Here is a 13,189-nt window from a genome sequence, read left to right on the forward strand (position 1 = left end):
TGAGACTTCTCAAAAGTAAAGGGATAAGCAGAAAAATAACTCAATTCGTATGGAGGCATTTTGAGAAAGATTGATGCATTGGCTTTGTTCCTCTTTTTTGAAAGAAACTTAGGAAGCAAATTCTCTTTCATCAGGTTGAATGTGGAAGACTTGGGGGGAAATGCAGGAGAATTAAATGCATAGTGTTCAGCTATCCTTTTGGGTTTTCAAACATTTATTTATGCTTCTGTAAGCAAGCAGTAGTTTAATCCTGATTAAAAACATCATTCATGGGTGTTTTAAAAGAAGATTTGGCTTAAAGTATTTCTGTCATTCATAGAACCTTGTGCAGAGGCTTTAAAAAGGGTGGGGGGGAACCTTCTCCATCTGGAAAAAAGAAAACCTTCTCTGGTAAGTATGTGTGTCAGTGTGGGCGTGTATGTGGGTGTAAGAAAAATGATTCAAAGAAAATGATTGGGAAGAGGAAAATTTCAGCTTTCCCTTTCTGACTGCAGACTGAAACACACCCTTTCTATGCTTATAATCATGTAAACAAAAACCAGTCTCCTTGTATACTTTTAATAGGGAGCTCTTAATGACCAGGGTGGGAATCAAATGTCTACTTTTCTCCTGCTCTGCCACCCAATTTCTGCATAAATCTGTTTGGGTCTCTTTCTGAGAAAACGACAGTCCACCACTGAAAATGGTTCACTTATTGCAGGATTTGGATAATCCTATAAACTGCAGTTTAGAGGGCTGGCCCTGAAGAGGGACTGTGGGATCCCCATCCCTGCTAGAGTGCAAAAGAAAAAAGAGAGGGGTCCAGCTGCTTGTAATATTCCTTTTCAAGGGTATGCACGACACACAGAAAAGGGGGACACACGGCTGCATCTGTCATGGCATTTTTGAGCTCCTGGTCATCAGCCAGGTGGAGCAACTCGGCAGACCTGGTTGGGGGACAGAGCTATAGTGGAATCTGGCAATGGAAGCCAACAAATAAACCCAAAAGACTTGGGACTGTTAACTAAGGATGTGCAATTACTCATAAGGAGGATATTTGGACATGAAGTGGTCTGCGGGGGAGGGGGGGCGCATACATTCTGAAAATGGGACTTATCTAAGACATCAAAGTGGGTTACAGAGTTATAAACTCCTTTGGATATAATTTTTGTCCATTTACTATTATAACCCTTGGTGGCAAACTGGAAATAACTACCCTGCAATGCTTTTAAATAGGACTACCTCAAAGACTTTTGGGGACACTGCTTCTAGACCTTCTCTTATAGAATTGCACTTTTATTTGGGCACACATATCCAAAGAATAAGCCATGATAGTTGATGTACTGTATGTGTCATACTCTTTAAATGCCATAAGGTCCAAGTGTGTCACACAACACATCAATATGGTCATATGGGATCCCTCCTCCTCCTCCTCCTCCTCCTCCATCCCCATTAGGATTTGATACCTAATCTTGCATTTCTACTTTCCCCCTTTTTTGTTCTAGATCAGTCAGGATGGTTCCTGAAGCCTGGAATGTGTTCTTTTATATCTGCCTCTCCCTATTTATTGCATTCTCTCTCTCTCTTTCTTTCTCTCTCTCCCTCCCTCCCTCTCCCCCCCCTCTCTCATTCTAGCCTTCAGCAAGTTTACCACAGCATCCAAATTCCTGTTGACCATATTGCTTCAGCTTCAGCAAACTTAGTCCCCATTTCCCAACCTTCCATCAAATGGGACAGCATCCATGAGATCATTCTCCATTCCTGTAAGCTCATTCCAGAGGTGTCTGGTGTTTCTCTGGAGCAGACACAAGTTCATCCTCCATCCCAGCGTCCTGCAACTGACGGCAGCTGTTCCAAGCTTGAGCAGGATTAGTTTTGATTTCTCTGGGTTGTCTCTGCACTGCTATCCATCTGCTGTATTATTTCCACATTTAATTATTTACCATGGTCCGTGTGGGTGGTGGTACAGAGGCAATTATCCCTCTATTGAGCTACTTGACTCCAAAACTGACACAATTAAAAAAGGGGGAGGGGAGGGAGGAAATCCCTCAGATGACATCTGCCTTGCCAGTAGCAAAGCAGAGACACTTCGAGGGTAAGGAGGGAAGGTTGAGTTGGCAGAGTATTTTCCGGCATGGCCAGCCCTACCAGTGGGCAAAATGAAGCAACTGCTTATGTGAGTATCTGTAGAGAGAATCAAAGTCAGATAATTTGCATAATGATGAATGCCCATGTTTGCTTTGAAAGGTAGATGAGGATAAGTAGTGAATTGGGCCATTACTTTCTTAATTCTCAATTTGCATGTGCAGTTTTTGCTATCCCATCAACCACTAGAAACCCCTTGCTTGGAGAACCATTTGTCCAGGATGGTATAAGGTCTCCTGCCTTGGGCAAGGGCTTTGATTAGGAGTCCTCCAAGGTCTGTTCCAGCTCTATGATTCTATGATTCAATGGAGTTGTTGAAGAAACACAAAAACTCAAACAAAGATGCTCCCATCATCATTTTAATGATCTACCTATTTTATACTGGTTCCTATCAGCTCAAAGGCCTGCCAAGCATGGGAGCACAGCACATTGATGGCTACGTTTATATATCAGACAAGACCAGGCCTTGTACTTGGAGGGAGAATCAGACGTTTTAAGGGCGAACAAGTTGTGCTTAGCATTTGAAAGACATGAATTGTCCACTTTGCCTCTTAAAATTCTACCATATTGCACTATGCAAAAACAGCTAAATGTTGGCTACTCTTTTTTTGAGGGGTCTGGGGGGGCAGAAAAAGAGAAGTTACAGTTTTGGCATCCCTTTCCTACCTACTCAAGCTGCAAAAATTTCCCGTGTTCTCCATAGAACTAGAAATCAGCTTATGGCTGGAGTGGGAAGACCAGAAGTTTAATGTGGATTGTTAATAAGATTTAAAAGAATGGGGCTACAACCACCAAATTCTCATCCTTGACCCTCTTTGCTCCAGCCTACCTTTATATGTTGATGCAGCAGATGGGAGTTGGGGAAAATGTGAGTTCATTACCATGGTGTCTGTCATTTTGGCTTTTTGAACCATACTCTGCAGACCTCCTGACAATGGTCAATGCAAGAACCACCTTTCTCCCACTCATCAGGAAATTGGGTGGTTGAGATGGTCATCAGGTTCTGGAGAACATCATGAGGATGTTATGACAGGCATGAAGAAAGCCTTATCTTAACTGCATTGCACTCAAATGAGCATCAGTTTATACATGGAAACTTTTCCTTAGATCTTTGTCATGGCTTATTCATGCGCACCACCTAAGAGACAGGCGGAAGTCTCCTCCTTAACTTGTCACTCTGCTTCTTATTGCCTTGAATCTTCTCCTTGTTCAGTTATCAGATCTGGATGGAAGAGATTTATTGAGCTATTAGACTTTCTGGGCAGTGTATGCCTTAGGTAACAAGTCAGGGTATACAAAGAATGGCAGTCATAAATATAGTACTGGGATGTGATGACATGAGGAACTTTATCTTTATACTTGAGATCACTTACTTGACTCATGGGATCTGATTGCCTCATCTACCTTGGGGCCAAGATGCTGTTTTATTCCAAAGGCTGCTTGTTTTGTACATTTCTCTGATTGTGCGGATACAGTCTCTTCCTTGTATCATAAACCACTTTTGGAAAAGATTGACTATTGTTCTACTCCTCATACAACCAGGGACTTGAGCACAGCAAATGCCAGAGGCAGGGGAAGGTTGGTAGGTCTGCAGGCAGCGGAGAAATGTCCATCTCTTGCCCATCTCCATTTCTTGAGGTTTTTGTCAGCTCAGCAACTAAGGGGAGTTCAACTTGGCCAATCTCATGTATAAAACATATTCCAGAGTGCAATCTATTTGTCCCAGTCTGCACCATGGGTAGTTTCCAATGTGCAAACCCACAGATGGCAAAAGCAGCAGCCGGGGCAAAATATATTCAATGAGCCAGATACTTTTTCCACAGGCTTTGGCTCAGCTGAAAGACTAGCCAAAGGTGCGCAAATGGCATGCTACTTCTTTCAGAAGAAGTAACGCTCAACCCCGTGTCAGGTTGTCTTCTGTCCATGAAAAAAACTGTTTTGTTCAGGGATGTTGCAGGGCATAGATCAAAAAAGTTAAAATAGCAGCCACAGTATTGCAATCACACGTAAAAAATAGGAACAGTTTTGATGACATCTTTCAGCTCCCAGTGTGATTTTTTGGCCACACCTTGTGGACATTAACTGTACTTCCCAGGTACTTGAAGGTGGAGGCGCGCCAGGTAGCTCCTGCCCGTTCACGTGGATGGAGCCTGTCATTTCATTGTCAGTGGTCAGGTATTCGGACTTCTTTAGGTTCAGCCGGAGCCCGAACTGCTCGAGGCGGTCGTGCCACTGTTGGACTCGGTGCTCGAGTTCAGCCTTGCACAGGTTGGCCAGGAATACATCATCGGCGTAGAGCAGCGTCCATGGGGCGGGCGTGTACAGGTTGTGTGTAATTGTGTTTGTTGAATACATCTAATCCATAAATGCATCCAAATGCAAGTTCTGGATTTTCTCATGCATCTTGGTGTATGTCCCCAAAAAGGGAGGCAGAGCAAAACTTTATTTCATGATGAATCTGACTCCCAAACACTTAAACAATCATTCTGAAAGATTCATGTAGTTGCTGAAAAGGAAAAGGGGTAAAATAGAGTAAAGGATGGTCAGAAAAGGTCTTGGCTGGGGTCAAAACACGGACTACATTTAAGATTTATATTGAAATACAAATTAAATATAGTGATTATATATGATTACTTTCTAGTTACCTATGCAACATTTTTTCCCTTGGAAGCATTTGGGGGCCGCAGGGAAAGCTTTTAGGAAAGGGTGTCTGTTGTGGGAACCCAAATTGTACCTCCCTACCATAAACCAGTAGTCAGCGACCTCATTATAAGTTCTGAACGTTGCTTTCTGGTTTGTTGAAGTCTCTTGATCATTGCGTAGCACTATCAAATACACCTAGTGCTTAACAGGATAGAAAAGGATTATCAGTGCCAGAGATTTGATATCTGTGTCCCATGTAACATGAGAAGTCTCTATTTTTACCTGGAGTAAAGCCATCCAAAGTTGAAATGGAGAGAGAAAGGAAAATATTAAAGGGTTAATAAGTACGGACAAAAATAAATGTGACTGGGCAGGGAAGTTAATAAGCACCATTCTTATTTATTCTTGGTGTCATCTGCTGAACCTGACACCGAAGAAGAAACTCTAGATGAACCTGAGGTATGTCAGCCTCAGGGGAATTACACGAGGCTGATCAAACACAGGCAACACCTGAGCAGCTGGAAGATTCAGAGGAAAATCTCCTAGCCCACACGTCTGACAAGTAATGAGGAGAGCAGAACAGAGAAGGTCTATTAGGCTCCTCACCAAGCAGAGAAGTAACCCTTCTGATTAGGGGTAGCTGGCTGGAGCTTATAAAATGTTTATGCTCTGCCACTGTTCTCTTTGCTAGAAACCATGTTTGACATCTCGCTTGTGTGTGACAATCATGTATGGATTCTGCATCTTGGTCCACTGACCTTTGGACTGACCAACAACCTTGACCTGGTTTTGAAACCTTCGACTGATTCAGGATGATTCTTCAGCATACTCAAGTTCTCAAAGCAAACCTTGTAGGCAAGCTTTCCTCTATTTACATTCCTTGTTTTACTATAAATTCCTCATCCTAGTAGTAAAATCTTTACTACTAGATAATCTTTACTAGATAATCTTTGGAGAAGCTGTCTGCATGTGTCTGGCTGATGTCTACACTAGGACACCTTGCAAGGAAAGTGATGATTAGTTTGGCTAGATGCTCTACATCAGGGGTGTCCAACCTTGGCAACTTTAAGACTTGTGGACTTCAACTCCCAGCAAAGCTGGCTGAGGAACTCTTGGAGTTGAAGTCCACAAGTCTTAAAGTTGCCAAGGTTGGACATCCCTGCTCTACATGATCATTCCCCCGGGGACAGCAACCTCACGTTGAAAATAGTCACAGGGAGACTTTTGAAATAGCCTAAGGATTCTTTCTGAACCCACTGCTAACAATGATTTATTTCACATACTTGTGCCCATTCTCACTAACTCTCAAGTAGCGTAAAAGTTAAATCTTCAAATTGAACTTGTCCATGTTTTTTTCTTAGCAACAACTTGGTGAAGATTTAATCCATTCTTTTTTTAAGCAAAAAGATGATATTCCTACTGGGCAAACCAGATCTCTACCAGTCCATGAGGCCAGTCTGGCCTTCAAAAGATGCTTTTCCCCTCCAGCTAAGAACACTGATTCTTCCTCCCAAAGGTTTAGATAGAAAACCAAAGTGGGAGATTCCTGCTGCTGCTGCACAAGCACTTGTGCAATGCCAACCATCCCTCTTCTCACCCAAACAAGGGTGTATTTTCCCATCCAGAAAATAAATCCTGCTTTTAATTTCCTGAAATTCAAGGAGAAACATTGGTATGTGTAAATTCCAAAGTGATATGAAAGCACTGATCATCTTGAGTTTTCCTGATAGACACACTAACTGTTCACCACCCTCCCTTCCCACAATAGAAATCCTAAAGCAAAACCAAACCAAAATCAGAACATAGACATTTTTATTTTTTACAAATCATGCTTCCATACCCTGATTCCCCCTCCCCACTTTTGTATAATGCTGGTAGTATTTATGGATTGTAGCAAGCAGACCTTTGGGATGATCTGTGTTTAGTTGCTAAACACTAAGCAACTCCTATGACGTTCATCATTTTCTTTGTACTACATGTGCTAATCCAGATATATCTTAAAGCTTTAGTAAGACCACACTTGGAATACTGTGTTTCGGTCACCATAATATAAAACAATGTTGAGATTCTGGAAAGGGTGCAGAGAAGAGCAGCAGAGATGATTTGGAGCTTAAAACATATGAAGAAAGGTTGAAGGAATTGGGTATGTTTAGTCTCGTGAAAAGGACTAGGGATGACATAATAGCAGTCTTCCAATATTTAAGGGGCTGCCACAAAGAGGAGGGGGTGGGTTCAATATATTTTCCAAAGCATCAGAAGGCAGGACAAGAAGCAATGGGTGGAAACTAACCAAGGAGAGAAGCAACGTAGAACTAAGAAGAAATTTCCTGACAGTGAGAACTATTAACCAGTGGAACTGCTTGCCTCCAGAAATCATGGGTGCTGGAGGTTTTTAAGATGAGATTGGACAGCCATTTGTCTGAAATGGTATAGGATCTCCTGCTTGAGCAGGAGGTTGGGCTACATGATCTCTAAGGTCCCTTCCAATTCCATTATTCTGTTATCTTTCTGGCTTATGGCCAGTCTCTACTTGCTACAAAGTATAGGTCAGAGGCTGTAACTGGAAATTTTCCTCTCTTGACATGGAAATGTCAAGCACTTGTCCATATAAATCACGAAACGTTAATGACAGCATTTATGTTACACAAATATCAAGCAGTAACAGCTAAGCCTCCTCCTTCCACAAGCTTCCTTTATAAAGGTTGCATTGTCTAATTATCGAGCAGCTTTGGAAGTCCAATCCCACCAAAGATTCTTGCTCTTTCTATTCAGGGGAACAGATGAGCCTCTCACTATGCTTTAATTGCTCCATATGTTGTCAAAAGCAAAGGTGAGGTGTGGAATTCAGCTTGGCCCTTTTCCAGCAGAATTCCCATTGCCCAGAATTGGTAAAGTGAACAAAGGTTTATTTTCAAGGTCCTGTATTTGGTCATAAGCGATTAACTTGTAGAACATCTGTGGCACACACCTCTTCATTTGTTGCACCTTCTAGTGCCTCAGGGGGAGTGCTGAACCACGCTCTTTCCAGGTTTGCTTTCAAAAATTATGCTGCAGGGGGTAATCCCCCAAAGTTTTCAATTTGACTGTTTTGAGGGGTATAAAAGGAATAGATATTTTACTGTTGCACTATTCTTTCATTCCCCCAATTGTTTCTTGCCCAATGCCTTCTTTTATCATTCATACTTCCCATGTTATTATTACTAAACAATAATGTGAAACCACAAGTTGCCAATTCCTTAGCTGATGTTGGCCTTCATATGCATCAAGTTCTTTTCAAGAAGATTTATTTTTAATTTATGGGAGCAGCCTATGTGCCAATCCAAGCAGTGTGGCCGTATGTAATTGACCGATGGAAATGCTGCCAATGTGCTGATTTCCTAAGTGGCACCCATCATTTGTTGATACGGTATCTAGTATGTTGATAGTCACTGGACAACCATAGCCATTTTATGCAAAAATCTTCCAACTACAGTTTTCAAATCTTGATACTTTGTGATCTTCTCCAATACTCTATTCTACTGTCACCTGGTATTTCCATGTCAATTATCCACACTTTCTTCTTTTCAACCAAAAGTAAATCTATTGTGTTGTAAGATTATTATTATTATTATTATTATTATTATTATTATTATTATTATTATTATTATTATTATTATTATTATTACTACTACTACTACTACTACTACTACTACTACTACTACTACTATTTCCCTATCTCTCAACCAATTGGCTATCACAGGATATCACAAGTCTTAGTTGCTCCTCAACCTTCAGATGCTGGATCAGTTTGTGATCTTGGTTATGTCATTTTGGATTAAAATTTCACTTGGAAGTCAGTCCAAATCTCATTATTGGGAAGGAGAAATACACTAAATTCTGGAATGACTGATACTTTAACAGTGAATGGCAGGCATAGAACTTACATATGGGAAAGTAATTGTGTCTTGTAAAAATTAATTATAAAAGCAAAGCAAGGTGTTGGGTCACATCCCCTTATATGCTTAGCCTGCAATCGTGTTTCTCAGCTTCAAAATGTTTAAAATGTATTCCTGACAGTTAGAACAATTAACCAGTGGAACAACTTGGCTCCAGAAGTCCAGGGTGCTGCATTACTTAAGGCTTTTAAGAAGAGATTGGTCAGCCATTTGCTTGAAATAGTATAGGGTTTCCTGCATGAGAAAGGGGTTGGACAAGAAGATCGCCAAGGTCTCTTGTTATTCTTCTTACTCTGTTAAGACATGTGGACAACCTCCAGAATTTTTGAGCCAGCATGGTGACTTCTGGAAGTTGAAAGTTTAAACTTAAAACTAGCTTACAAAAGCTTACACTTGGGGTGTTATGACTTATAAATGGGGTCCAGAGTTGAGGCCCATGCCCTTGTTTTCCCCTTTTGGCAAGAGGAAGCATCTCTTTTGCAGAACAAGAAGATTTTATGTGTAAAAACATCTACTTTTTCCTCTTATTTAGAAAGTGTCTGAAGTTTTGAAATTATCCAAACTGGGTGGATTCCTGATCTTGGTGATTGAGGCCCTTCTAATAGTTCAACAGCATTGGGTAGTTACACTTCATACGTTTCCCAATGGTGCTTTAGTTATTTCATGATAGTTGGTGTGGCTTCCTTAAATTTTGGTAGTTTTGCATGAAATCTCTTCAGAGTTTGCCAATCATCAATATGTATAGTTATATATAGGTAAGAGTTGGGAAACAGGGCTCCTATTCTAGGGTTTGCCATGGATCCTTATCCATGGACAATAATGGCTGGCATTTGTCATGTTTTTAATTTTGTGGCCTTGGCATCAGACAAACATTTTAGTCTTTTCTAGGCTGGATTGATAGCCAGAGCATGAACTGGCTCAAGCAAATGCTGAATTTGTTTTTCCCTGATGTTAAGTAGCCAATTATCCCACAAGGTGGGAAATTGCAACCTGTTCATTCCGTACCAACACAAAGAGGGTGTACTCTTGGGACTAAATCATAAATTGAGAGCGCTCAATACATAAATTGGTATAGCTTTGTACATTTTTGGAAAACAAAGATGCATGTTTGTTAGCAAGCAGTTAGATAACAAGCAACAAAGTAATCCCACTCAAGTAGAAGTTGGCCCTCCCAAAAGGTGTGTTCCTTACAAAAACATTACAACCCTTGCTCTTCTGTCTCTCTAAGGCTGATCATCAAGTATGCAAAACTTTCCAGAGAATTTATCTGCAACAGGAAAGGGAGTCAGCCTTGAGTCAACTGCTGTTTCAAGTTCAACTTTTCAAGTTGAAAAGCTATCAAGGAATTTTAGGGCAAAGATGAGATGCCGAAAAGGGAATCCAGAAGTGAGAAAAATGAACGGTTTTTTCCCTCAACAAAACGGAGGTTCTCTGTCCAGAACTGTTTATAGTTAGTCTTCAACTTACAACCACCACCGAGCCCCAAATTTCTGTTGCTAAGCAAGGGAGTTGTTGAGTGAGTTTTGGTCCATTTTATGACATTTTTGTCACAGTTGTTAAGCGATTTTGTTAAGTTGTTAAGCAGCTAAGTGAGTCACACAGCTTGTCAGACTGGCCCCAGCTTTGCTCCTAGGAAAGAATTACTTGATTGTTAGAGAACAGTTACTTTTACGAGGGTGCAGCACAAACAAGGCAAGCTCTGAGGGAAAAAAATGCACAAAAATCATATATTGAAAGCAATCCCCAATTTTCAAATCCCTCCCCCCACCCTTTGGGAGCAGTCCAATCAGGTCCCGTTTCCATGTTTTGGGAACCAGGTGCCTCTGGCACAGTTGTAAATTCCTTTCCGGGGATCAGTTTTGTTGAAGGCAGGAAGATAGCTCAGTTTGGATCCTCTAGTTCCTATCCACATCTGTGTCTACATTCCCTCAATTTCCACTGCATTCCTTCACACCTCCTCCACCACTCTTCCACTCCCAAGTGCCCCCTCCTAGAGCTGGTATCCAGCAGGTTCTGACCAGTTCTGCAGAATTGATAGCAAAAATAGTAGTTATATTGCTATACTAATAATAGAAGTAGTTTGGAGAACCAGCGAATACCACCTTTGACTGGCCCCGCCCCATCTATTCTCTGCCTCCCATTGAGTCCCAGCTGATCGGCTGAGTCTTCTTTTGTTGCCCTGCACGGGAGAAAGGAGCTGAAAAGCAGGGTAGTGGGGTGGGGACGGAATGGGGATTTTGCAGTAACATTCCCCCTGGAGTGGGGTGGGAATAGAGAATAGAATATCCTTCCCCTGCCATGGCCCCCAAGCCACACCCACCAAGCCATGCCCACAGAACTGGTAGTAGAAAAATTGGAATCCCACCACAGCCCCCTCACCCCTGCTTATAGCAGTTGCTAAAGAGCTTCAAAGAAAGCAAAGATAGGCACCTGACACCGTTGTTAAGTGAATGGATGCTGGAAGCTGGTTGGGAAGGTTACAAATGGTGACTACATGACCCCCATTGTCATAAATATGAGCCAGTTGCCAAGTGCCTGAATTTTGATTACGTGACTTTGGGGATACTGCCACAATTGTAAGTGTGAAAAATGGTCATGTTACTTTTTTCAGTGTCGCTGTAACTTTAAACAGTCACTAAAATGGTTGTAAATTGAGGATTACCTGTTCTAGTCTTACAAGATCCCTATATTGCCTTTGGTATATCATGGAAGCTTTTGACATATTGATTTGGATCAATGCGGCTGCATTTCAATCCCATCGAAAACAATGTTTTCATTTACGATGCGATGGCCTGATGTAATTCTATCACTGAAGAAATGTGGATGAGGTTCTGGTTAATGCCTGCATGACAGACCGCTTTAAACTCTCCTCCTCTATCTTGACTTTCCTGGTGAGGAAAGGAATACTGCCAGGTTATTAAACGAATGTATTCAATAAAAGAGAAAAGCAATCCAGATTAAATGAATCCTCCCAAGTTCAGATGAAGACTGTCTCACAACACTAAGGAAAACTCCCAGTGAGATAAGAGTTCTAAACAGGATGGACACACAGATGTTATCTTGGAAAAAAAAATATCTTTAAAAAAGAACTTTTAAGCAAGTTATTTTGCTTAAAAGTTTTTTTAACTATTTTTTTTTCTTTTTTAAAACATTGTGGTGTGTTTATAGCAGCCCTGAGCTTTCAAAGAAAAGAGCCAGGTTTCCTAGCACTTCTTGGGTTGAGTGTATCTTGGATTATTCATTGTCATGCGATCAGTCCTGGAAGCATTTGGGAGAAGCCTCGATATTAAAACAAAGCAAAGAAAATGAAAGAAAATGAAACGCAGCAAAGCCAAGAACAAAACAAACATGCACCAGTCGTTTTGAGCTTCATAGAAATGAAAAAAAAGAAATAGCGAAATAAAATATTTTTAAAAAATGTAAGGACAATATAAATGTATATAAATATATATATTGGCATGCATTTCTGATCCCCAGGACTCTGGGGAGTGCAGAACAGAACAAAAACACAAGAAAACAGTAATATGAACAAATGAAAATATTCTTTTCATTTATTAGACTTTTTAATCTTGCCTTTATTACTTTTTTATAAATAACTCAGTGAACATATCTAATGCTCCTTTCTCCTCCTATTTCCCCCACAACAATCACTCTGTGACATAAGTGGGGCTGAGAGAGAGGGACTGGCCCCAAAGCATCATCTCGCTTTTCATGCTTAAGGCAGGACTAGTATTGACACTGTCCTGATTTCTGGGACAGCCCCTTAACCACACTGGGCTAAAGATCTCTTGGAATAAAACCACCTTCAAGGCCTTTCAGCCACAAGAAGAGTTGGGGCCAGGGGTGAGATGTTAGCGATTCGGCCCAGTTCTGCTCAACCAGTAGTTCCGAGGAGCAGCTGAGACTGATCTGGCTCACTGTGACAATCTTCTGCTGTTCTCTTTGGCCCATCTACCTGCCCGGGCTCTAGGCTGATCTTTATTTCCTGCTTTTTCCACCTCAGCTGCTTTGTGCAGCACAGCCTGAGTGCCACGTGTCAGCAGGAGAAGGTGAATGCTTGCAGGAGCCAGTGATTTGTAAACAGTACGCAAAGCTTTGCGCTCACTCAACTGGTTGTTAGGCCGGTAGGATCCCATCGTTGGGGCGCAGTTCCAGAAGACACCAGCAGCTATTGCAGCTCTTCCCAAAGACCAAACTCTAAACAGAGGTTTTCACTTCTGCTTACCTACAAAGCAGACCCTCTAAGTTAACTTTGATGACTCACAGATAACAACCATCCCACCTCATCTGCCCTTCCTTGCGGTCTTGGCTGATGCCAAACCTGAAAATCATCTGGACACATTTCTGAGAGGGAAACCTCCCACCTGGGCTGCCCCAGTTTGTTTTCAGAAGACTGAGCAAAAGAGGTGTGTTAATCTTAGCAAAGCAACACACTGCTTAATATTTGTGGAAAACCACTCCAAATTTTGTTTCGTTTTGCTGCTAAC

This window comes from Pseudonaja textilis, chromosome 10, assembly GCF_049901715.1.
Source record: "Pseudonaja textilis isolate UNSWEBS1 chromosome 10, rPseTex1.2, whole genome shotgun sequence".
NCBI classification, from domain to species: domain Eukaryota; kingdom Metazoa; phylum Chordata; class Lepidosauria; order Squamata; family Elapidae; genus Pseudonaja; species Pseudonaja textilis.